Source organism: Talpa occidentalis, unplaced genomic scaffold (genome assembly GCF_014898055.3).
Source record: "Talpa occidentalis isolate TD23 unplaced genomic scaffold, MPIMG_talOcc4v2.1 talOcc4.16, whole genome shotgun sequence".
NCBI lineage: Eukaryota > Metazoa > Chordata > Mammalia > Eulipotyphla > Talpidae > Talpa > Talpa occidentalis.
In genome coordinates this window covers 39,192,858-39,217,045 of record NW_023601653.1, presented here as the reverse complement: position 1 = coordinate 39,217,045, position 24,188 = coordinate 39,192,858, and the positions used below count along the sequence as shown (strand labels likewise).

Genomic DNA, 24,188 nt, shown 5'->3' with positions numbered 1-24,188 from the left:
TTGGGTTGAGTAAGAGTCTCTTCCTGTAGGTTAGAGTGATAAGAGCACTGAGGAGGAGGAGGAGGAGTGAACCAGAGTTTGAACTGCTTAGTCTATTGTAATTGATGCCAATACCAGAATGATGCTTGCAGAGATTAAAAGAAGGTGACTTCTCAGTGTTAGCTTCCCCTCCCTAGTCCCCCCAAAGTTTTCTTTTCATGCATCATGAATTTACAATATCGTGGTTTGTACTTAATAAAATTGGCGTATTATGTTAGTTTTGTTTCAAAATAGTGAGTGATGCAGTTACCAGATTCATAAAGAGAAATCAAAGTGGGGTAATTTTTGATTTGGATATAACCAAGTCTAAGAAAGTCAAATAATAGATTATTACTGTTTTATTTGATTAGAAGGGTTTGAAGAATAATGAAGTCCAGCACTTACTTTAATTGGATTCCTGAGAGCAAGAGTGTTATGTTGTGTTCCGTCCCGGTTATTTGTGAGGAAAAAGAAAAAAGGAAAGAAAGAAAGAAGGTAACGCTAGAAGTGAAATTGGGAAAGTTCTCCTAAATGATATCTTTCTACCAGAACACCAGCTCTGTGACATGGCCCTTTTTTAAGAGCTAAGTGCTTTATGCGTATTATCTCATTGGCTCTTCCCACCAACCCACAAAGGCTGGTTTGTAGTTGAGCTATTCTCAGTTTGTAGGAAAGGAGCATGAGACTCAAGGAAGCTGAAAGATGGTGCCCAATGTTGAACAGTTCGTGACTGATAGGACTCAGATTTGATTTCAGGTTTTTTTCAAATAAAGCCCATTTTCTTAATACTACTTTCTTAACACTACTCTCTACATTTATAGAGAGCTTTCTAGATACGAGACTGCCTTTATTAATACAACATAATTGAATATTTGGTAGGATTTCATGTAGAATTACTGAGGAGCACGGTTTTCAAGGTCACTTTCACATCTTTCTCCTTAATGGCAAGAAAATATTAGTTACTTATCTTGGTAGTAACTTTCAAATGAAGTAAAGTAAAAATGGTCAGGTCTGCCCCACTAATATGAAAGGAAGTAAATGGTAGTGTTTTGCATTTCAATAAATGGTAAATGTGAGCTAGCCTGTGTGATGGAGAGAACAAAGGCTAAGAGATAGAGGATCTGGGTCCCAGGATTTGTAATCCTAGGATCTCAGACAGATACTTCTAAGTCTCAATTCTCATATGATAATGGGACTAATAATTCCTGTTGTCTGTGAGGTTATTGTTGAGAACCAAACGAAATAGTTTGTTAAATAGACAAAAGATGGTATTATTTAAAAGTTTCGGCAAAATGTTGTATTCCTGGTAAACTCTAGTGTATATATATATATATAATTAAATTGGTTCTGTAAATGATATTTAGCAGTGTGTATCTTACCTTTTCAACATTTAATTTCTTTACATTCCATTAAATGCATATTGTAGAAATTGATAGAAATTTCTCTGAAAATGTAATGAATCCTCAAATGTTTTATATACGTGACTTACTGTATATCCTAGTAGAAGAAAGTGCCTGCTAGTTCATTTAGTCTGCATACCTAACGGTGAATAATTTTCACTCCCTGTATTTATTATAGTGGTTAACTGATGCTTCATTGGCCAAGTAGTGTGCTGAAGGAAATAGGTTTGAGTAATAATTTTACCAGAAGATTGTAGGTTATACGTGACAGTAAGCAACAGCAAGCTTTTATTAGTTATCATTTAAGTCACCTGTAAGTTATATTAGGTTAACCTTTGAAGTAGTTCTTAATCATTTGGTCTTCAGAAATTTTTCATCATTACCGTAGTTTTATTAATTAAATTTTGATTGATTAAATTACTCTGAGCTCCATTTCTTCTATAAAACAAGGAGGCTGGATTTAGGGTGATCTTAAGTTACTTTTAGCTTCAACATTTAAGATTATGATTTTGAACTGTCCTACTCAACCAGCTCAAGGGTTGGTTAGCCTGCAATCAGATTTATCATGACAGTCCACAAAAAGAAAATAGTGGCAGAATAGACTGACTATCTTTGGCTCATGTGATCACTATTTAAAATTTATTTTTCAATTACAAAAGATGATTCCTGGGCCTCCCCTGGTGGCGAAAGCGGTTGAGCGCAGTGCTGTGAATTCGTCCACAGCCTCTGCAGTGTGGGTTCAATCCCAACCTCTGGCGAGAATCCCACATGGTGCGGCAGACCCCTCCTGTCTCACCTGCTTCTCCCTTCAGCAGTGTATTTCAGTCAGTCTGCCTATTCTGTTCACTGCTCTGTCTCTGGTGAATCCTCTCACCCTCCCTTGCATCTGGCCTGTACCCTGGTTCTTGTATGCATGAATAAATAAATCTAAAAAAGAAGTTAAAGATGATTTCTGTAGAAAATTTGAACAGAGGCCTATAAAGTAAAAGATACATAGGGATTTTATACCTTTCCTCCTATAGTCTCACGCTCAACCCTGGTAGAAATTAACTCAAATACTAAGTAATTTCTTAATGTTTTTCATGTAACAGCACATTCATGTGTATGTGTATATACACTTTTATTCAATGATAAGGTGATTTCTGTGTTTTATACAATACATTAAGTATCAGGAATATATTGTGAATGAGAGGAAATATTTTGTTTATGGAGCTTACATTTTAGCAGGGAAAATGAACAGGTAAATAATTTTAGATAGGGACAGTAGCTAATACACGATCATATTAGTAACTTTTGGGAACTGGGATGAAGTGGTATGCAGTATCACATACAAGGTGGGCTCACCTTTTAAGGAGGTGATGTTTGAATTGAGAGCCAAATGTCTTGAAGGAACATTGAAAGGACGAAAAGCATTCTAGGCAGAAGTAACAGGAAGTGCAAAATCCCAGAGCACGAAATAGCCTGGCATATTGAAGTGTTGGAATAGAATGATGGTCTGTTTGGGACATAGTAAAGTAGGGGGAGAATTGCATATGATGAAGTCAGAAGTAAGAAGTAGGCAGAGCCAAATCATAAAGGACTTAAAGTCCTTGAGGGCCATAGTAAAGAGTCTGAATTTTAAGTAACATCCTACTAGCATTCTGCAGCTGTTTTTTCATGTGACCTTGCATCATGGGCAACTTTCAATCTATGAAGTATAAGTACAAAGGCATAACTTTAAAATCTCACTTTCCACTCCTTCCTTACCCGTCTCTGCCATCTTGAAAATGTTCTTCATCCCTCTATTCTGTAGCTATTCATTACTCTTTTCAGCCATTCACTCAACCCCTGTCTAGTTTTGTTTTCTTTACCATCCATTCCTTTGTAATGTCTCTGCCACCAATTACTCAACTGCCAAATTCAAGAAAGACTATTTAAAGTTTTTTTTAAGATTTATTTATTTATTTATACAAGAACTGGGGTACAGGTCAGAGACGCAGGAGGGTGAGAGAATTCACCAGAGACAGAGAGGGGAGCAGAACAGGCAGACAACCGAAAACACTGCTGAGGGGCGCAGCGGGCGAGACAGGAGAGGTCTGCCACGCCATGTGGGTATCTCCCTGGTTGGCCAGGAATCGAACCCACGCTGCAGAGGCTGTGGACAGCTTCACAGCGCTGTGCTCAACCCACTGTGCCACCGAGGAGGCCCAAGACTTTAAAGTTTTTATCTTTAGTTCTCTGGTACATTCAATACATTGATAGCTCCATTCTTCATGAAACACTTTTTTCGAAACGTCTGTCTTGGATTCTTGGGAGCTTTACTAGTATGTGTCTTGCTGTATTTTTCCTTTCATCATGGAAATTTGGTTTTCTTCTTGCTTCTTGTATGTCTATTTTCAGCTCCTTCTTTTTTCGAAACTTCTGTATCACCACTCTGTTTTTATTTACTCCTGTCTTCCTACCTTTTAAACATGGGTGATCTCTGAAACTATTACCTTTGACTTTATCCTTTTGTACAATTTCCTTAGACAGATTCATCCACTCCTGATGAATGCCCTTGTCAGTTTTTTATTTTCACCGTAGATCACGTTCCTGAAATCTAGATTTACCTGTTTGCTTACAGGTTTTCCCTGCTGTTCAAAAGTAGAACGTTCCTATTTGGTATGATGCTGTCGGTTTTTTGAGGGGGTTGGGAATGCTGATACAAAACTGTCCATATAAATTAATGATTATACAATTCTTGGACTCAAAAAAGAATCTACTAGCCCATGTCAAATATCATTCTAATATTGGATGGGGTAATCTTAGACAATTTCTAACAAGTGGATCAGAGATACCAATACTGTGTACTTACCTTTTTTTTTTTTTAAGATTTATTAATTTTTGCATAGAAGTGGGATGTGGGCCAGTGGTGCAGAGGGTGAGAGGATTCACCAGAGACAGAGTGAGGAGCAGAACAGGCAGTTCTGCTGAAATACACTGCTAAGGGAAGCAGTGGGTGAGATAGAAGCAGTCTACTGTGCCATGTGGGTTAGTTAGCTCCCTGGCCAGGGAGTCTGTGCTTGTGGTGGTGCTGAGCCTTAGCCTAAGCCACCAGGGAGGCCCTACTGTGTACTTACCTTTCTTTACCTTGTTTCTCTCCCTGTGTTCCCTGTTTTAATTAATGCTGTATCTGTCCACCCAGAACTTAAGCTTGAAACCTGGACTTTGGCAAGATTCCTTACTTTCCTTTATCGTCCTACCAAATCTCAAACTTCAGTCTAATAGGTAGCCCAAATCCTGTTTCTGCCTCCTTCATATCTTTTTAATCAGTCTATTTCTTTCCATCACTACTATACTAACATAGTTTCTTGCCTGAACTAACAAGTGCTCCAGCTTCTAGACTCTCTTTCAGTCCATTTTTCAGTGTCTGATCAGTAGTTCTAAAACAAAAATGTGCTAATTCACACTCTTGCTTCAAATGACTTCATGGTTTTTCCTTACATATTGGATAAAATCTAAATTCCTTGGCTAGCCTATTCATGATCTGATCATCCCTGCTCTTTATAGCTTCATTTTCTACTATTTCTTCTCATCACACTTTATTTTGTGGAACATTGGAGCTTTCTGTAAGACTACTTGTTTTTCGCTGAATAAGTCATGAAATTTTATGCTTTTATGCCTTTGCATATGTTATTACTTTCTTTGGTAATACTGTTTCTTCCTCTGTCTTCTCTAACCGCTCTTCATTCTTAAAAGTGCCATCTCTGGATATCCTCTCTTGCTCTCTATCTGTACAGTTTGGCCCATCATTCTCTGCTGAAATAAGATCATATTATGCATCCTTCATAGCATTTATTACAGCACATTATAACATGTATGTCATTGTGCTAGGTAGATTACAGCTCCTTGAGGTACTATTTCTTTAACAAGAACTGAATTAAATTGAATTTACTGAGTTCAAGGGCACAGGCTTTTCACTCAGGTCTGTGTTTGAATCTCTTAACTCTGACTTTTTTATATAATCCATTTGTGTCATTAAAAATGAAAGGTAATACCTTTAAGCACATCTGAGGTGAGATATCTATATATAAATTTCTATATATATCTATATAGATATATATATAGATATATATAGATATATATATAGTGTTTAGTGTTGTTGTATAGTAAGTTAGTATAGTAAGTCATATTAATATCCTTGGGGCAAATAAATTATTCAGTTAGTACTTGTTGGTTAAATGGTCACATGTCAGGATATTATATGACAAGTGCGACGTTTTTATGAAAGGGAAGAAATTCACTGTGATCTGGATCAGTCTCAAATCATTGAAGGCCCTGATTCTAACTACTGATTAGGTACAACAGTGGGAATTCATGAAAGTTTTGAAGCAGAGGACTAGTATGATCAAATTGATCTTTTAAGAAGGATAAACTGATGACAGTATAAATGATGGAGTAACCGTATTAGAAAGAAAGAGTGGGGTGATAGGGACTACAAATAGTATGCTGAAAACCTGAAGGAGGCTGGTAACTGTGGGGATGAAGTAGGTTCTGTGAGTGAGAGAATCTGTTTGAAAAGGATATATAATACTTAGTGACTGTTTAGTCAAAGATTATTCTGTGGTCTTAGCCTGGATGACTGAGGGAATGGAGATCTGTTGACAGGAATGAGAGTTGAAAAGGGATTGTGTTTGGGGAAAAGTAATATAGGAAAAATGGGTTTAACTGGAGCTATTGCTTGACTTTTTCAAGTGGAAATATTCTGTAGGCTGTTACATAAGTGGATTAAAGGTGAGAGACTCACTTTGATGTGAATACTACTAGTACTATTTACTGAAGGAATAAAAATACTTTTAACTTTTGTGGGTTTTTTTAAATGTGATTTTAGAGATACGAGTAAATATTACAAAGAGGTACCATAGTTTTTTCAAATATATTTTTACTTTTTCAAGTAAATAGACTAACCAAAAAGTTCAAAACTTGGTATCTGTATTGATTATAGGCGGTAAAGATTTTGAAAAATAGTTGTTGCCTTCATTCTTAAAGAATGAAAACAGATTTATGTTTGAAGTTTTTCAAAGTTGATTACAATGTAAGCAGAAAAAAAAATCATCAACCTCTAAAAATATTCTTGGGAGCCCCAGGGGTTTATATATCCAAGTTTGATTAAAAAAATTAAAATCTGTGAAAATGTTATTTATTTGAGAATTATTTCTAGACTAAATTAAAATAATTATTAGAGTGAAAGCTTGTGAATTTCCCAAGAGTATATCCTTGTAGCTTAGTATGAGGAAACATTGGTTTATATACTATAACTTGCATTGTTAAGGTACACCCCTGGGCCTCCCTGGTGGCTCAGGCGGTTGAGCGCTGCGCTGTGAGGCTGTCCACGGCCTCTGCAGCGCAGGTTCCATCCCCGCCGGCTGGTGAAAATCCCACATGGCGAAGCAGACCTCTCCTGTCTCGCCCACTGCTCCCCTCAGCAGTGTGTTTCATCAGTCTGCCAGTGTTCCCCACTCTGTCTCCGGTGAATCCCCTCACCCTCCCGTGCATTTGGCCCATACCCCGGTTCTTGTATAAAGAAAGAAATCTTAAAAAAAAAAAAAAGTGGGGCCTCCCCGGTGGTGCAGTGGTTGAGCGCTAGGTTGTGAAGCTCTCCACAGCCTCTGCAGCACGGGTTCGAGCCCTGGCCACTGGCGAGGGTCCCACATGGTGCGCAGACCTCTCCTGCAGCCCGCTGCTCCCCTCAGCAGTGTATTTCGTCAGTCTGCCTGTTCTGTTCCCTACTCAGTCTCTGGTGAATCCTCTCACCCTCCCGCTCATCTGGCCTGTACCCCAGTTCTTGTATAAAATAAATAAATAAATCTTTAAAAAAAAAAAACAAAAAAGTGTCTTAAAAAAAAAAAAAAGATGCTCCCCTGGCTTTGAATGGTGGCCCATGCACGTACTTTTTTTTTTTTTTTTAAGTAAAGGCAGTTGCTGAATCACCATAAACTCAATGCCCTCATCTGTGAAATAGAGACAAGTGAGAACTGAATGAAATAAGTGAAAGGTACTTGGCTCAGTGTATGACACATAGTAATAACAGTAGCATCTAACCTTTAGGTGGCACTTTTTGGCAGGTGCTGATCTAAACAATTTCAGGTGTTATGTAATCATCATTGGTTAAGTGTTTATCACATTTCACAGATCAAGAGACTAAGGCATGGCGAAGAAAAGTAATTTGCCAGGGTCATGTAACTAGTAAGTGCAGAGGCAGTGTTTGGAGACAGTGACTGATAAGCACTCTGTTAAATTGCATTTTTTTTTCCTGCTAAATTGCTTTTAATATATGTAAATATATAAGTATTTTGTATGTGTTCTGTAGTATTGTTACCCAGAAAACTGTGAAGGCTGTCTCTATATGCGTGGGTAAAGTAGATTAATGCATAAAGTCCTAGAAGTGCCAGAAATAATCTGAAATCAAGTAACTTTAGGACAAGTCACTACAAATTTATATTCACTCAACAATTTGGAATTATGTGGAACTATCCTTATTTAAAATTTTAGACTAAGTTATTAATATATTGGGGGATTATCACACAAACTATGACACAGTATGTAAAACAATAAGATGTGACTACAGTTTCTAGTTTTTAAAAGATTTGCACAGCCTCAAGTAGGGAAAATGGCCCTCTGATTTGAATCACCACTTTATTTTTTTGTTTGTTTTTGAAATTTATTTAATAATTTTTTACATCATTTTTCATTTTTGTACAATGTATGCATTTTCCTTGGTTATAGACCCCATAAAATACCCACCACCCATTCACTGTGAACTATCACCATGGTCCCCTTTGCTCTTTCCACTCTTGTTTTGATCCTACTCCCTTCTCCACCCTCCGCAGTATGTCTCTGGTTTATAGTTGCCTGTTGATTTTGATTTTTACTTTATTATAATTAGTTTTTTTCCCCCTGATCTCTTATTTGGATCCTCTGCATTCCTGCTATAAGTGAGACCATCCAGTATTTTTCTTTTTCTTTCTGGCTTATTTCACTGAGCATGATTCCTTCCAGCTCCATCCATGTTCCTGCAAATGGCATGAGTTTTTTTTTTTTTTTAATATTTATTTATGCATACAAGAGCTGGGGTACAGGCCAGAAATGTGGGGGGTGAGAGGACTTGCCAGAGACAGAGTGGGGTACAGAACAGACAGACTGAAATACACTGCTGAGGGGAGCAGCGGGTGAGACAGGAGAGGGCTGCTACACCATGTGGATTTCTCCCTGGCCGGCCGGGGATTGAACTCATGCTGCAGAGGCTGTGGATTGCTTCATAGTGCGGTGCTTAACCCCTTGTGCCACCAGGGAGGCCCATGAGTTTATCTATTTTGATTGCTGAGTAATATTCCATTTTGTACATGTACCACCTCTTCTTGATCCAGTCATCTATTTTTGAGCATTTGGGTTGTTTCCATAGCTTACCTATTGTAAATAGTGCTACTGTAAACATAGGGGTGCAGGTGCCCTTTAATTAATGTTTTTGTGTCCTTTGGGTGAATACCTACGAGTGGAATTGCTGGATCATATGGAAGCTCCATCTTTAAAAGACTGAGGAATCGCCACACAGCTTTCCATTGTGGTTGCACCAGTTTGCACTCCCACTAGCAGTAGAGTTCCTTTTTCTCCACAACCTCGCCAACATTTGTTGTTGCTAGATTTTTTTAATATGTGCCATCCTCACTGGTGTAAGATGGTATCTCATTGTAGTTTTGATTTGCATTTCCCTGATTACAAGTGATGTTGAACATTTTTTCATATGCCTGTTGGCCATTTGCATTTCCTCTTTGGAGAAGTTTGTTTTTAGCTCTTCTGCCCATTTTTTGACTGGGTCATTTGTTTTTGTTGAGTCTCATCAGCTCTTTGTAGATTTTTGTGATCGGTCCCTTATCATTAGTATTGTGAATCGCTACTTTAAAACTTACTTTTTCCATTGTTCAAGATATAAGAGGTAAAGACATTTAATAGTATGTTTGTTCTCCCTTTTTTGCTTTTTAAAAATAAATTTTATAGGTATTTTCTCTATATTTATTTCAGTATGAGTGAAGCAATTAATGATTTCAGAGATACTTTAAAAATTAGATATTTTTATGATTCCTCAGTAAAATTTTGAGGCTTTAAAGCTGCCTTCTACTTGCCTATTAATTGTTCTGTATTAGCTTTACCTGCCTGAGCACTGTTCTATGTAAATAAAAGGGATCTTAATGCAAAGAGATATTTCTAACCTAAGTTCAAAAATATATTTAATTTGGTTTATAAGTAGTTTAAAAATGAAGTATACCTTAAACTTTTGGAAGTCTCCCCTAAAATATAAGGTAAACAAGTGGTAGCTTCTTATGAAAATTATGTTACTAGTGGTATATTTTTATTCATAATCTCTGAGGCTTGGTTTTTACATCTGTCAAATACAGGAATAGTAAAATCAGCTGTACTTTCAACCAGTGACTTCTAGGAAACTAATGTGATAGTGTCCATGGAAATGTTTTGGAGAAATTTGAAGTCCTAGGTAACTGTGTATTTTTAATACTCTAAGTTAGGACTTCTATAAAGTCTATAGTAAGCTATGGTAGTCTAATTTAAGCAAGACTCACTATGACATGTACTGTCAATAATGTTAATAAATAAAGGAAGAGCTGGTTAAATTTATAGTCCTTAATAGTATTTTAAAACCTTTCTCTTAAACTGTCTGTGTAGATAAAAGGCGTCATCTTTTTACATTACCTATTTCATACCTTATCTCCAAGCACTGAAAAAGAATGTTTTTCTTTTTGGGCCTCCCCTGGTTGCAGTGGTTGAGCGCTGGGGCGCTGGGTTGTGAAGCTGCCCACATCCCTTGCAGCGCTGGGTCCCACATGGCTCGACAGATCTCTCCTGCCGCATCCACTGCTCCCCTCAGCAGTGTACTTCGTCATTCTGCCTGTTCTGTTCCCCGCTTTGGCTCTGGTGGTGAATTCTCTCACCTTCCTGCGCTTCTGACTGTACCCAGTGCTTGTATAAATAAATAAATGAATCTTTAAAAAAAAAAAAAAAGACTTTAAAAAGTTTTTCTTTTTGCAGTTATATTAATTTGATAGGTTATGAGTTTAATAGTTTGAAACTAGATTTTAGCTTCACTGACCACAGAAGGTAGAATTGCTGATAGGAAAGTCAAGAGATGGTATCCATTGCTTTAATCCAAATAACAGTGAATTTGAGACAGAAAAACTTTTTCTTAGGGTTAAGTTCTTAACATTGTTTGAAGAACAGACAGTACCTGCAGCTGGTAGAGAAGGATGGCCTGTCACATGCTGTTCTAGTTTGTAAGGTACTATGAGTACTTTCGCTGGTAAAGTGGGAAGATAAGTGTCTCTATGAGTAGGGAATAATTAGGGTAGTCAGGAGATTGGGTGGTATAAAATAACAAAATGATTTTGATAAACAGGATATTATGATTATGCTACTTACATTACACGGAATTTAAAATGCATTAGGATCATCAGATAATTCATATGAAGCAAATACTGACATTTTTATCCCATTTTGTATTTATAATTTTATCAGACATAATGTTTAGACCTTTAACCCTACATATCTAGATTATTATCATTTTTTACCCACTGGTATGTTCGCATACTTGCAGTATAAAAAGTGTTGATATTTGTTACATTGTTTTTGTGTACTAAAGCTTCAGATCCAGTAAGTGTTTTATACTCTGACCTAACTCAATTCAGACTAGCCACATTTCAAGTCCTCAGTAACCCATATGTGCCTAGTGGCTACTCTATCAGACGACAAAGGTCTAGACTGCCCTGAGTTGTTGGTTTGATGAAATCTAATGGCTACTAAATTTTGAATCTTACATTGTGCCATGCATTGTGTTTTCTGTAATATTTTCAGCTAATCTTATGGTTCTGATGGAGGTTTTATTCTCATCAGTATAGTGAGGTATAGAAACATTGATTTGTTTAAGGTCCAACAGGTAATCTGGCAGAATAGGGAATTAAAACTAAATCTGACACGGGCCTCCCCGGTGGCGCAGTGGTTGAGCGCTGGGTTGCAAAGCTGCCTGCAGCCTCTGCAGCGCCGGTTCGGTTTGATCCCCGGCTGCTCCCCAGCCACCGGAGGAGGGTCCCGCATGGCGCACAGACCTCTCCTACTGCCTGCTGCTCCCCTCAGCAGTGTACTTCGGTCCTTCTGCCTGCTCTGCTCCCTGCTCTGGCCTCTGGTGAATTCTCTCACTCTCCCGTGCTTCTGACTGCCCAGTGCTTAAATAAATAAATAAATAAGCAAACATTTAAAAAAAAAAAACTAAATCTGACACTAAATCCCTTTTCTTGTTCTCTATTGCACTGTTTTAAAATGTGGACATTTACTTAGGGCATATAGGTAAATGAGATTTAATTCTGCCACTGCTCAGCAATTTTTGAGTCACTGCAGTTACTTATGATTTTGTTACTCCTTTTTTTAAGGTATAAAAGCTTCTTAAATGGTATACTCTAAATTCTCACCTTTTATTTGGTCTATTCCTTCACATTCTTTTCACCATTTCTTCTTCAAATTTTCACGTAGGAAGCAGAAGTGACTTTTTTACTTTGGCACATGACAACTCTGTGAAATAAGAAGGTCAGCTCCTTTTGAGAAAAATGAAAACAGAATGACCAGAAAAAAAAATATTTTTAATGCTTTCAGTACCTCACTCAGAAAGATTTGGGGAAGCTTTTTTTTGCTTAGCTCTTTGAGTTTTAAATATTATCTGGGGCCTCCCCGGTGACGCAGCGGTTGAGTGCTGGGTTGCGAAGCTGCCCGCAGCCTCTGCAGCGCCGGTTCCATCCCTGGCTGCTCCCCGGCCACTGGAGGAGGATCCCACATGGCTCGCAGACCTCTCCTGCTGCCCGCTGCTCCCCTCAGCAGTGTGCTTCTGTCCTTCTGCCTGCTCTGCTCTCCGCTCTGGCTCTGGTGAATTCTCTCACCCTCCCGCGCTTCTGACTGTACCCAGTGCTTGTATAAATAAACAAACAAATAAATAAATAAATAAATACTTAAAAAAAAAATCTGTTATTTTACAAGGTGTTATTTTATGGTGGATATATACTTAGCAACATCTAATGAATTTGAATATAATTTATTTGAATTATATTTGGATCCCTAAAGAATGTTTGCTCATAAAGACAAGTTGTTTATTTCCAAAAGGAAAAGGGGACAGTCCTTAATTTTGAATTTTTAAAAGGAATTATATATATTGATTACATTTTGGAATTTGTTTTCAAGATTTCATAGTGATGGAGGGGGTCAGTCGTAAATTTAAATGACTGACCCACCTACCAACTGCTAAGTTCTTTAATCTTCCTAGAGGTGATTGTACTTTTTTTTTTTAAAGAAATTTGTATTTTTTAAAGATTTATTTATTTATGCATACAAGAGCTGGGGTACAGGCCAGAGGTGTGGGGGGGGGGTGTGTGTGTGTGAGAGAGGATTCATCAGAGACAGTGGGGAACAGAACAGGTAGACTGAGTGAAATACACTGCTGAGGGGAGCAGCGGGTGAGACAGGAGAGGTCTGTTGTGCCATGTGTGATGCTCCCTGGCCGGCTGGCTGGCAATTGAACTCCCGCTGCAGAGGCTTCAGGCTTCAGATTGCTTCATGGTGTGGTGGTTAACCCCTTGCGCCACCAGGGAGGCCCGGTGATTGTACTTTAAATGCAGTATCTTTATTAGCCCAAATTCTAGTTCCGAGGCATGAAAGTTTTGATACTGAGAAATTCAGGCGCCATACAAGGTTTTTGGCAGAGTCTTGTTTTGAGGTCTTCTCTTTTATATTTCCCTGCCCCACAGATTTTTTTTTAAGATTTATTTATTTATGCATACAAGAACTGGGGTACAGGCGCCAGAGGTGTAGGGGGTGAAAGGATTCACCAGAGACAGAGTGGGAACAGAACAGGCAGATTGACTGAAATACACTGCTGAGGGGAGCAGCAGGCGAGTCAGGAGAGGTCTGCTGTGCCATGTGGGTCACCTCCCTGGTCTGGGATCAAACTTGTGCTCCAGTGGCTGTGGATAGCTTCATAGGTTACGTCTTAACCCCTTGCACACCAGGGAGGCCCCTCACAGATATTTTTTAGAACTCTTACCATTTCTTCCCAGTAGCTCCATGGCATAGACAAATAGGGATGAAATGGTAGTATTTTGTCTTATTTTATAAACTAAATACTGTCTACTTTTTAAATTTATGCTAGAATTAGGAAAAGAGGAAAAAGCTAAGATTAATCCTTTTCCCTCTTACATTGATGTGTAGTCACAAAACATCCCATTTTACAGAGAGTTCCCCAAGATCACACATGGTAAATATTGGAGTTTGTATTCCTTGCTCCAGAGTTGGTTTTTTTTTTTTTCCCCATTTTACCCCACTGTCTTTCAATGTTGAGGAGATACTTTTTATTCATATAAATGATATAACTTCAAAAGTAAGCATTACTTAGAGGAAAAGTTATATCTTATAGATGGTCCCTGTCTTATGAGTTTTAAGTTACTATTTTTTGACATTATGATGGTGTGAAAGCAGTGCTTATTCAGTAGAAACTGTACTTCAAATTTTGAATTTTGATATTTTTGCTCTGGCTAGTGATATTCTTTCATGATACTCTTTTGTGATAATGGGCAGTGTTAGTGAGCCACAGCTCCCAGTCAGCCACGCCATCACAAGGGTAAAGCAACTGATACCGTACATTCTTAGTTTCAGTGCAGTATTCAATAAATTACATGAGGTGTTTGCCACTTTGCTTATAATAGACCTACTGTTAGATGCTTTTGCCCAATTCCAGGCTAGTATAATTATTCTGAGCTTATTTAAAGTAGGCAAGGCTAACCTGTTATGTTCAGTAGGTTAGGTGTGACTTATAGCAACTTGCGGATTTTTTTGGAATGTATTTAAATTTTTTCAATCTATGAAAAAAACTACATTAATGCTGTATCATCTAAGAGGGAAAAAGAATAAAACTATCATCCAATTGCTTTGAAAATATTTAGTACCCTTTAAAAAATTCCATAATATTTTGGTTAAAGAATGAGAGAACTCTATGGTGTGCCCATGCCTGAATTTTGTTGTAGGCAGATTATCATTTCAAAATGCATTTTTAAAAGTAGGAGTGTAATATTCTGTTAAGTTGGTTTAGATGCTTGTTTTTGTTTAAGCAAACACCTCCCATATTCTTTAAAATTTTTGTAAGGATTATAATGTGCAATAAAAGATATGGAGGCTCATTAGTAACTGCTTGGTAGTGAAGAACCATAGTACTAGAGTTAATGAGAGAAAAATATTTACGTGTAATGTATGGTTTTTGAAGTCAGAGCATAAAAGCAAAAACTAAGTAAGCATGGTCAAAAAGCCACTGAAAAGTACCTTGGACTTGGGTGGGGTGTTGTGTCTGCCCCAAGTCCAAGGTACTTTTCAGTGGCTTTTTGACCATGCTTACTTAGTTTTTGCTTTGATGCTCTGACTTCAAAAACCATACATCACACATAAATATTTTTCTCTCATTAACTCTAGTACTGGTACTACGGTTCTTCACTACCTTAGAGACTGCTTTGTAGTCTCTTGAAAAGGCCGTTTTTTCCCCCTCTAGTATAACAATACACTTATTTTAGTACCTGATAAAGCATTAAGAGCCGTAAGATCAAAAGTCCTTAAGTACCATTAAACATTAGAATCATAATGTTTGAAGTATTCACAGTAAGAGAGCCACAAGGAAACACCAGTTGAAGGAACAGCATATCAGTTTGTCTAGGGCACATGCTTACTGATTCTAACAGCCAGTAGAATGATTGTGGGAAGTTGCATGCATCATTTGTTTTTTATTCATTCACATATATTTATTCGTATTTTCCTTAGTTACAAGTAGACATTGTCGAAGTTAGAAGTAGCCATTAGGTAAGAATTTGGTGTGATACTAGTGTATGTATATTTTCTGTCCAGTGTGTTCATGTAGAAGTATGGTTTTTACTTCTAAGATCCCATTCATTATAACCAGCAAAAACAAGTGTTTAGCCTAGTTTACTACATGTTAGAACTGCTTATGTTTTGTTTTTTTAATGGTTTTGTTTTTGACTTAGTGATAACACACTTAAATTTTTTTATTTCTTAAAGTGACTTTTCTGTTTTGTCTCTTCCAGAGCTAAAATTCAAGATGTAATTTTGATGTAATTGTTCATCACATTGCTCATTAAGTCAGTGATGGGGATTTTCATTTTAGCTGCAAATTCAGTTTATATGTTTGTTTTGTTTTTTCATGCTTTGTCTAGATAGATCATGCTCGTTTCCCTTTTGTCAGAACTTTGTTCCTTGTTTCCATTTGAATCCTGGAATGAGGACTACTATCATTTCCTTTTTTTTTTTTCTTAGTTTCATTCACCTTTTTCTTGTATTGTACCTTTTCAACCTTCAGTTTCCTTTTTTTTTTTTTTTAAAGATTTATTTATTTATGCATACAAGAACTGGGGTACAGGCCAGAGATGCAGGGGGTGAGAGGATTCACCAGAGACAGAGTGGGGAACAGAATAGGCAGATAGACTGAAACACTGCTGAAGAGAGCAGCAGGCAAGTCAGGAGAGGTCTGCTATGCTATGTGGGTTATTCCCCGGCTGGGGATCGAACTCGTGCTGCAGTGGCTGTGGCTAGCTTCATAGGTTGCGTCTTAACCCCTTGCGCCACCAGGGAGACCCCAGTTTCCTTTTTTACATGTTGTCTTTCTGCTACACAAAACTAAACTGGTGGCAGCATTTATTATTTCTGGTCACTTGTAATTAAGAATATTATTAAGTAAAAGACCTTTTGTATGGGAAATATATGTTGCTTTTTTGCATGGCAGAGGAGATAGACTGTGCAGTATATCACAGATCCCTTTTGGATCCCTTTTGGATCTCCAAATCCTCATTTGGCAATTTCTTTCAGAACAGACCTTGTTATAATACAATTTCACTTGTATTCTTGGCACTGTAAGCTTGAGGAAGTGTTGTAGCCAGTCTCCAGTATGTAACAGTTAGTGTTTAAAATCTCTTAGGCCAGTGAGCTGTCACCATGTTTAATAAATTACAGTATTATATTAGCATAGATTCTTTTGGGTGCCAAGTTAGCTGTTGCACAGATGCTTGGTATTATTTATAGGTTTATATCTAACCTTTGTGGGTTGACTTGCTTTTATTTTTCTATTCACTTGTCACTGTGCAGTAGCATAATTCTTTATAACTGGCGTTTGTGTAAAGATAGTTTTCATGAAGAAATCTGTGAAAGTACTGAAAAAGCTGATCACTCAAAAAAAAATTGTTTTTAAAGATTTATTTATTTATTTATACAAGCACTGGGTACAGTCAGAGGCGCGGGAGGGTGAGAGAATTCACCAGAGCCAGAGCGGAGAGCAGAACAGGAAGAGTGACGAAGTACACTGCTGAGGGGAGCAGCGGGCGGCAGGAGAGTTCTGCGTGCCATGTGGGACCCTCGCCGGTGGCTGGGGATCGAACCGGCGCTGCAGAGGCTGTGGGCAGCTTCGCAACCCAGCGCTCAACCGCTGCACCACTGGGGAGGCCTGTAACACATCTTCTTGATCCTATTGTCTGTTGATGGAATTTAGGCTGCTTCCGTGACCCAGCTATTATAAATAATGCTGCTTGTGAATATTGTGGAACATAAGGGTTTTTTGTGTTTCATATACTTTGGATATATCTCAAGAGGGAGGTTGCTGGATCATAACTGCATTTCTGTTTTTAGGCATGAAATGGTATCTAACCATGGTGGTTTTAACCTGCATCTCTCTTTTTGGAAGTGCTAAACCTTTCTTTACATGTGTGTTGGCCTTCTGGATATCTCCTCTGGTGAACTGTCTGTTCATATATGCTGTCCAGTTATTAATTGATTGCTTTTTATTTTTAAATTGAGTTTTTTAATATTTGGATATTAATCATCATAAATTATAGATCATGCAGATATTTTCTCCCATTCAATAGGGTTTTTTTAAAATCATCTTACATTTTCTTTCACTGTATAAAAGTGTTTTAACGTGAGATAATTTTCAATTATTTTTAGTTTCCTTGGCATAGGGGTGGAATCACCAAAACATTTTTATTGTTTATACCATGGAATATATCGCCAGTGTTTTCTCCTATTATTTTATTGCTGCAGGTCATATATCTAAATCTTTAATTCATTTATTTTTATTCATGGGGTTAGCAAGTGATCCAACTTTATCCTTTTTTTTTTTTTAAAGATTTGTTTATGCACACAAGAACTGGGGTGAAGACCAGAGGTGCAGGGGGTGAGAGGATTCACCAGAGAGACTAGGGAGCAGAACAGGTGGATCTACTGAAATACACTGCTGAGGAGAGCGGAGGGTGAGACAAGAGAGGTCTCCTGTGCCGTGTGGGTTAGCTCCCTGAGCGGGGATCGAACTCATGCTGCAGTGGCTGGCAATAGTTTGATAGCACTGTCTTTAACCCCTGTGCCACCAGGGAGACCTCCCCAACTTTGTTCTTTTACATGTGACTTTCCAATTTTTCCAGCACCATTTGTTAAAGACTATCCTTTTCCTATTGCATGCTCATAGCTGCTTTGTCATTGATAATGTGCTCATATGTTCATGGATTTTTCTGGGCTTTCCATTCCATTCCAGTGATCTGTTTTTATGCCAATACCATATTTTTTAGTATTGTTGCTTTGTAGTAGAGCTTGAAGTCAGGCTTTGTGATACTCCAATTTTTCTCAGGATTGCTTTTTGCATTTTGAGACCAAGTATGGTATGTTGTAGCTTTTGAAATTGGGACTTCTATATACAGTATACAGGGATTGAAGTGTTCTTTCACCAGTTCTTTGATAGGAATTAGCACCATCAACAAACTTTTGTTTTTCATACTTTTCCCCCAGCATTTTGTTTTGAAAAATTTCAAGCAGAAAATTGAAAGAATTGTGCTATAAACACTCATATATGTGCCACCCATATTCTACATTTCTAGCATTTTTTGTATTTGTTTTTTTATTTATCTTATCTATTAGTTTGCCTATCATCATTCTTTTTTAAAAATCTATTTTGAGGGGGGCCTTCCTGGCCAGGGAACTAAGCCACAAATGGCACAGCAGACCGCTCCTTTCTCTCACCTGCTATTCCCCTTAGCAGTGTACGTCAGTAGATCTGCCTGTTCTGCTCCCCGCTCTGTCTCTGGTGAATCCTCTGACCCCCTACGCCTCTGGTCTATATCCCAGTTCTTATATGCATATATAAATAAAAATCTTAAAAAAAATTATTTCAGAATTAAGTTGAAACAATAGGATTCTTCACTTTTACATACTTAATGCATATTTTTAACTAAGGTGAAATGGATTTTTATTTATTTATTTTGAGGTAAAATTTGACAGTCATTGCATAAATCTTTGATGTAACATCAGATGTGTTTTAACAAATGCATTCAGCTATGTAACTTAAATCCCTATAAATACAGAACATTATCTGCCCCTCCAAAAATTTCCTCATGCCTAGTAAATATCCCATCACTGTTCGATTTTTTCACCATGAATTTGTTTTGCCTGTAATAAAACTTTATGTAAGTAGATTCGTAGAATATCTGTATGACACTTTCTTTACTTAGACTATTTTTGAGATTCATCAATGTTGTATTTTCCCAGAGTTCATTCTGTTTTATTACTTTTGTTTTCTTTTTAAGACTCAAATATATTTTAGGAAGAAATTACTTGCCCCTTCCTGAATTCTTAAAGTGCCGAACATTAAATTCTAACGTGGTTATTGATCTCTTTGTTGTTGCTACTTGTTTATCTCCACTGTTTATCTCCATTACATGTACCATGTTCTGGGAATATGATGCATAACATATACTCTATAAATATTTGTTGAATAGTTTATAGTTAGAAGTCTGTCTTAAGGTTGTAGTTACAGAAATTGTTTTTTTAAAGATTTATTTATTTATGCGTACAAGAGCTGGGGTACAGGCCAGAGGTGTAGGGGTGAGAGGATTCACCAGAGACAGAGTGGGGAGCAGAACAGGCAAATCTACTGACGTACACTGCTGAGGGGAGCAGGGAGCAAGGCAGGAGAGGTCTGCTGTGCCATGTGGGTAGCTCCCTGGCCTGGAATCAAACTCATGCTGCAGTAGTTGCAGATTGCTTCATAGGTTGCGTCTTAACCCCTTGCACCACCAGGGAGGCCCTGTAGTTACAGAAATCTTAAACTTGGGATATAATTATAATGTGAAAAACAGTGCTTGAGTAAATACAAAATTTCGATTCTAATCTGTTATCAGTTGTTTTCCCCCTAGGGTTTCTTCATTCTTATGATGAGTGAATGTGAGACTTCTAATCATCACAAAATTAAAGGAGACATTAAATAATGTTTTTTATCATATGTAGAAATAAGAATCAACTAATTAATAAGGCTATTGCCAATTTAATTCTGAATTTTGACCTTTATTTTCTTGGATACATTTTCAGTTTTCATTATATTCTTAGAACACTGATATGTTTATTTCAACCCCTTGTTATTTTTATTTTTAAAAATCACTTGTGTTCTATCATTTTTTTTTTTTTAAAGAGGCATGTATTATTATTTACTTATTTGTTTGTTTGTTTGTTTATACATGCACTGGGTACAGTCAGAAGCGCAGGAGGGTGAGAGAATTCACCAGAGCGGGGAGCAGAGCAGGCAGAAGGACCAAAGTACACTGCTGAGGGGAGCAGCGGGCGGCAGGAGAGGTCTGCGCGCCATGTGGGACCCTCCTCCGGTGGCCGGGGAGCAGCCAGGGATCGAACCAGTGCCGCAGAGGCCGCGGGCAGCTTTGCAACCCAGTGCTCAACCGCTGCGCCACCGGGGAGGCCCTGTTCTATCATTCTTTAAGGATAACTTAAGTTTGGAAGTTGCATGGGGTTGTTGGCTCTCATAATGGGGCAAATGAAAAGTTGGGAGTCCTATGGGATATGGGAAGTGGAGGAGCTTTTGCTCACTTTCCCTTCTCATTCATTTTCCCTATCTAGATAGTACGTCTGTCTACAGATAGATAAATGGTATTAAAAATGAAAGGTTAGGGCCTCCCCTGGTGGTGCAGCGGTTGAGCGCTGGGCTGCGAAGCTGCCCGCAGCCTCTACAGCACCGGTTCGATCCCCGGCCACCGGCGAGGGTCCCACATGGTGCGACAGACCTCTCCTGCAGCACCCGCTGCTCCCCTCAGCAGTGTATTTCGTCACTCTGCCTGTTCTGTTCCCTTCTCTGGTTCTGGTGATTTCTCTCACCCTCCCACACTTCTGACTGTACCCAGTGCTTGTATGAATAAATAAATAAATCTTTATAAAAAAAAAAGAGAATATCAACACTTTAAAAAAAAATGAAAGGTTATTCAAGAGTGACATGAGGGAATATAATACAGGTGTTTACCTTAGGCAAGTTTTATAGCTAATGATTTTTGTCTATAAGACTTTGTTTTGTTTGCTGATTTGCACTCAATATTCACAGTGGTTTGTTAGTATACACAAAGTGAACGCTTTCTGTCTTTTAGATAGTGACTATTTAATAGAGCTGTGAAATAATTGTACTTTTAGAGAACAAATGGACAACAGGCTGTGTTGCAAAAGAATGCACTGCTTGATTCACTATGTCCATTTTTAGAGCAGACTGACTGAATTTGACAAGCAGAAGTGTTGGCCACACAGGTGCAGTGTTCTGCAGCTGTTAGAAATATTTGACACCTTTCTTCACATATAATTATGCTCTGTTTAAACCACTAATACTGGAAGATGGCATTTGAGAATTTGAATGTCTGTTTACAAAAGTGCAACTCAGAGAGGTAATTGCTTTTTATCTGCTGCCTTAACTTCTGAGATGACTTGAAGTTTCCAAGACTAAAACCAAGCCTTAGGTTTTAGCCTTGGAATTTCAGAATTTATAAAAGATTGCCTTTGAGAGCCCATGTCTGCAGACTGAAATTCCTGAGGACAGGACTAACCAATATTGTAGGCTCTTGGTATGTTTGTGATATTTTATATTGGAAGATGAAGCCAAAATATTGTAGCAAAAGGTGATGGGAAGTCGTTGGGTGAATTTTGAGGGAACTAGTAGTAAACTGAAAGAGTTTTAGAATTTGACTTTTATAGTCATTAGGATAGCTTAAAGGGATGAGAAGTCAAACTATTTTTTTTTAAAGATTTATTTACTTATTAATACAAGCACTGGGTACAGTCAGAAGAGCGGGAGGGTGAGAGAATTCACCAGAGCCAGAGCGGGGAACAGAACAGGCAGACTGACGAAATACACTGCTGAGGGGAGCAGCGGGCGAGACAGGAGAGGTCTGTCTCACCATGTGGGACCCTCGCCTGTGGCTGGGGAACGAAACGGCACTGCAGAGGCTGCGGACAGCTTCGCAGCCCAGCGCTAAACTGCTGAGCCATCATGGGAGGCCCAAGAAGTCAAACTATTAAGGACATTTACAAATAACGATGGAAAAAAGGAGTAATGAGATGCTGTTGGGGATGCGGGGTATATAGGAAGGACTAAAATTGTTGTGTCTTTTAGGGGATGGAAGTGAACATTTGAAGTACCAACTTGGAATTATTATTTCTTTAGGATAAGGGATAAGAACTGTCATTTACTCTAGGTCCATACCTAGAAATGACGCTCACTGATACATGAGGCCACAAGTTTTTGCTTCAGGTTGTTTTTGGAATTTATCTTTTCTACAGTTTCCTTCTTGGCAGGGAGGTTGGATTATTTTCACCAGAGTTATCAAGATTGTGCATAATTTTGGGTGAGATGAAAGCTACTGGTGTGGTTTTAGAAATATTGAAATGATTTGGGGGTAGAAAAATGTATAAAGATACCTTTAGAAATTTGATGGCTTTTAGTTTGTTAGAATTAGTATTTTTAGATGGAGTTTCCTTCGTTAAACTTAATCTTAACGCTCCGTTTTACTTCTGCTGTTAATTTAATGGGTGATGACAATTGTCATAGGCATTTGGGGAAAAGTTTTTTAAATAGAAGGTATACATGTAAGGCAGAAAATTTAATTATTGCCTTTTTAGCCAATGGGTATCTTAACCTATTAGACAAGAAGCAGAAATTTAGAAAGAAAGGGTAAACCAGTGTTTTTCAGCAGAATTATTGTTCTGCTTTTTTGCCATTGTCATTCTCTTTCCCTTCTTGGTTTCCTATTTCTTATTCTTGACAAAAATTTTTGTGTATATGATCACAAAAAAATTGCAATCCTTTTTCTCCATAGACATTAAAACCTGTTTTTTAGGATTGAATGCTTTTACCTTTTTCAGAATTACTCTTCTTATAAAGAGTTATTAATAAACTGTTTTTTTAGTATTTGACAGTTGTAAATAGATTGACACGGTATTTTGGCCAGGGTATTGCATATAGCTTTATTTTAAATTGTTTACATATAATAGTAATAACTGTCATTAAAGGTTTGGTTTTTTGGTTTTTTTTTAGTCCAAGCATGTTCCGATTCTTAACTTTTTTTTAAATCTTCAAACTATATTTTTTCCTGTTTCTCTTTTGAGGTTTTTAGATCTTCTGTCTTTCAAAATTTTTCTTTCCCAGCATTAAAATCCTGTTGCTCTATTGAAAAAATGTCTACAAATCCATTAGTAAAATCTCTTTAGAGGATAGCAGGGTACATTGTTCCCTTGCTTTTTTTATTGTACTTTTAAACTGGTCTCACACATGAACTTTCTTAGAATCAGCCAGTTCCTGGTTCCTAAGGGTCTTCCTGTTTACTCAAATAAAAATAGAAAAGCATCTCAAAAAGGAAACCTGGCCAGTGTGAACTAACTCTGAAGACTGTTAGTCTTAGTGTGACCTCGATTATAGAGATCCAGGTATCTGAAAACTTTGAATATTTTTGCATGTAATTTAAAGAGAGAGGGACTCTAAATAATAACATGATGTTACAGATTCAGCCATAAACTTGTGTTTTGGATGACTGAAATAGGGAGGTTGGATAAAAGGTAGTAAATCCTTTCCTTATAATATTTATTGGAACTTTGAAACTTCAAAGTTGTTTAATACTAAGATTTATTTGATCTGCATAATTTGTTTCTTGCTACCTTCCCAGATGTTAGCATAGTTAGGAAGTAGTTTTTTTTTCAATCATCAGAAGTAAAAATTCTGTTTTTTTTTTTTTTTTTTTAATAGAGGCATGCTTTATTTATTTATTTGTTTGTTTGTTCGTTTTTTTTTTTTTTTTGTTTATACATGCACTGGGTACAGTCAGAAGCGCGGGAGGGCGAGAGAATTCACCAGAGACAGAGTGGGGAGCAGAGCAGGCAGAGGGACCGAAGTACACTGCTGAGGGGAGCAGCGGGCGGCAGGAGAGGTCTGCGCGCCATGTGGGACCCTCCTCCGGTGGCCGGGGAGCAGCCGGGGATCGAACCGGCGCCGCAGAGGCCGCGGGCAGCTTCGCAACCCAGCGCTCAACCGCTGCGCCACCGGGGAGGCCCAGAAGTAAAAATTCTGAATGAATTATTCATTTTTAAAACATCTTACAGATTTCCTCAAGCAGTTAACTGCTTTTAGTTTGTATTTTGAAGAGAAAACAGGTTAAGGTGGAAACAAAGGATAAGGTAATTAATAGTAACAGTCCCAATAATAGGTAACTTGTTTGACATGATGTGTGGAATTTTCTATGGTTTATCTCAATAACACAACATCTATATAAGGTGGCTATCATTGTAGCATTCTTCCTTTATAGAAGAGGAAACTACAACTTATATTGACTAAGTAGATGTTAGTTCAAGCTCGTGTTGCTA

At 37.8% G+C, this 24,188-nt stretch overlaps 1 protein-coding gene across 1 annotated transcript in view; it reads left to right on the top strand.

The window, feature by feature from the left end:
- Nucleotides 1–24,188, top strand: part of LEMD3 (LEM domain containing 3) — a 63,804-nt gene that overhangs the window by 2,475 nt on the left and 37,141 nt on the right.